Consider the following 3332-nt stretch of genomic DNA (forward strand, 5'->3'; position numbering starts at 1 on the left):
GGTCGCAACATCAGCAGATGGGGTCGTGGGGGTGGGGGGTTGTGGGTTGGGAGTGAAGGACCGTGCTGAGGAAATGCAGTCATAAATGGGGTCAGGCTAAGGAAAAGTTTGGGAAGCACTGGTCCAGGGTGTGTTACAGAGCTGCTACTATGTGGGTCGTTCCTCCAGCTGGTGCCTGCACAGAACGCTCTTCTGAAGGAGCGTGTAACCTCTGGCAGGGCCCTGTCCGTGGCTCTGACCTTCCACACTCCTTGATGTATATTTGGGTTTGGGGCTTGATATCCTAGAGATCCTTTCAATAAGGGACTGGGGAGCTAGGCCTGTGAATGTAGTGCAAGAAGCACCAGCTGCAAACAGCTGCCTTCTCCAGCGCTGTGTAGGAGAATGCTGATTTTCTGTGTCAAACAGCTCTGCAAGGCAGTACAGGGACTGTGCTCCATCCTCAGGTGAAACTGCGACCAGGGAGGTGAGCTTGCCTTTCACAGAAATCCAGTGTTTTCTCTGCTGAAAGAGCCATAGCCCAAGCTTTGCATTCTTTTCATCTCCATACTGCTAAAAGGAAGCCACATAACACAGCCTTCCAGAGACAGGCTTTGCTCTACCTGCCAGCACAGAACCCAGTCTCACAGGAGATACCAATCCCCAGCCTCTTCACATGTGTCCTGGCTACCAGCTCCCAAACATTTCTAACAGGACATACAGGCGGGCCACCCACTTCTTGGTGAACCTCTCTCTTCTTCCTTGAACACCTTGTAGAGTTTCAGATCTTTGGGGTTTGAAGCCATCAGACAGAAACTTGATTCAGCTCCATAAAGAGCCCCTCTCCTTCCCCCTGCCCTGCTCCTTTCTGAACGTGTGTTCATGAAATCAGATCTTTCCTTCAAAACCAGGCTAGAGAGGAGATTCTGGTGTGATGCTGGAGGAAGTGTTGTGTCCAAGAAGAGGTGGTTTGAGATTCATCCAGGTCCCAGAAACCTCTAACTACAATAATAAAAAAACTATTTCAAGTTGAGGAGGCTAACACTTAAGGACACCATGCTGTTGCTGTCCTGGGGGACTGGCATGCAGCTCTCAACTTCAGAGATCCTTACTTTAGTGAAACAAAAATACCCACTGATCTCAAATACCTCTGGTTCTGTGTGTGAACAAGTTGCTTTCCACTGCCTTCTGCTATGTCTGCAGTGCTAAGCTCAGAAAACAGTGAAAGTCTAAGACTTGCAGCCTGGTATACCTCAGAGGTTCATGTATGACACCAGTCACCTTTCAAATTGCGTGAAGGCCCTTGTAGTGTGAAAGGTGCCACACCAAGCCCTTGTGACTGCTGAAATAAGTTTGTTACAGGGACAGCATGAACAGTCACAGGGCATTTTTCCTGTGTACCACCCTTCTCCCCTGCCTTGTGCCTGCTCCACAGGGGATGCCCAGGATGGCTACTGAAGGGGAGAGGCCTTTGGGTTTCAGTCCAATTTGGGCCTTGGCCTCTCTCCTGAAATTATCAGTTATGAGGCCAATCAGTGCCAACTGTGATGGGGACATTCATCCACTAAGAGCTGGTCAGAAAGCCACCCCCACACCCTGCAGCTCTAGACAATTTAGTGAATAGCCATTAGGGCCAGGGACAGACATTACACATAAACTGGTTTAAGTGATCAGAAACTGCTTTAAACCTGTAACAGAACAGACATTCAGTGCACATCACCCAGTCTGAAAATGGCTGAAACCGGTTTGAGATAAACCTGGTTGAATGTAGTATCAGACTTAACTGATTTGGGTCAAACCAGTTTATGCATTGTCACAGTCCCTTTGCTGGTTTTAGTTAAATCAGAGACCTCCAGCATCCCAACATGCTGTCTGGGCTGGGCTCTCTTCTCCAACCCAGCCAAGCTGCCCTGCTCCTCTGCTCCGCAGCCCAAGCAGAGACTGCCAGGGGCAGGGGTCTGGCCAAAGATGGGTTTAATTCCCCCTCCTGGTGCCACTGACAGGGACCCAAGCCGGGTCTTCCCGCACTCCCCACTCACTGCTGCAGCAGGGGGACACCATGGCTCCTGAGGCAGAGCGGGGCAGGAAGCAGAGTTAGTTTCCTCTCTATCCCACTGGCAGCCGGGTGGCTCCCTGCCTGGAACAGGTCCCCAGCTCCCTACTCCACCAGAGCATTGCCTGGCCATGCCCCCTCCCTGCCACTGTGGCGAGAGGGGCAGAGCTCTTACTGGGGGCGGCAGCCCCTGTCACACTTGGGGAGAGTGAGCCCCTTCCTGGTGAGGGGCTGCACTGTGGGCTCAGCCAGAGCCCTGCAAGCCCCCACAGTGCTGCCACTCTCCACCGCCGCTCTGCCAGCCCCACAGTGCCGCCCCGCCAGGAAGCCGTGATGGGCTTCTACCCATTGGGCACTCACTGCTCACCGCTCCAGCTGCCAAGCAAGGGCAGGGGCAGAGCCAGCCCCCGCAACTCATTCTGTGCCAGGGCAAGCCATTTATTCAGCCCCGAGTTTCAGCTGCATCAGGGCGGCTAGGATCTGGAACCAACTTCCAAGAGAAGTGGTGCTGGCTCCTACCCTGGGGTCTTTAAGACAAAGCTAGACAATCACCTTGCTGGGGTGGTTTGACCCCAGTACTCTTTGCTGCCGTTTCATAGACATTTGGGCTTGGAAGGGACTCTGGAGGATCATCAAGTCCAGCCCCCTGCCCGAGGGGCAGGAAGTCAGCAGGGATCATAGCATCCCAGCAAGATAAGCATCCAAATGTGTCTTGAAGGTGTTCAAAGTGGGTGCTTGAACCGCCTCTGGTGGCAATCTGTTCCAGACCTTGGGGGTTCAGACAATGAAGTTCTTTCTTATGTCCAGCCTGAACTGGTCACAGTGGAGTTTGTGACCATTCAATCTCGTCATCCCTTGGGGTGCTCTGGTGAACAGACGTTCCCCCAGATCCTGATGAGCACCCCGATAAACTTATAGGTGGCCACCAGATCACCCCTGAGCCTGTGCTTTTCCAGGCTCAAATGACCCCATGAAAACCAGGCTCAAATGACCCCAGCCAGGTAGACATCTAGCCTCCCCTTAAAGACCCCCAGGGCAGGAGCCATCACCACTTCCTTTGGAAGTTGGTTCCAGATCCTAGCCGCCCTGGCTGTGAAGTAGTGCCTTCTAATGTCTAGTCTAAACCTACTCTCTAACAACTTGTGGCCATTATTCCTTGTTACCCCGGGGGGCGCTAGGGGGAACACGGTCTCTCCCAAACCCCGCTGGCCCCCCCTAGTAAGTTTATAGACGGCCACCAGGTCCCCCCTCAGCCTTCTCTTGTGGAGGCTGAACAGGTTCAGGTCCCTGAGCCTCTCCT

Source organism: Gavialis gangeticus, unplaced genomic scaffold (genome assembly GCF_001723915.1).
Source record: "Gavialis gangeticus isolate Ggan-Ray unplaced genomic scaffold, GavGan_comp1, whole genome shotgun sequence".
NCBI classification, from domain to species: Eukaryota; Metazoa; Chordata; order Crocodylia; family Gavialidae; genus Gavialis; species Gavialis gangeticus.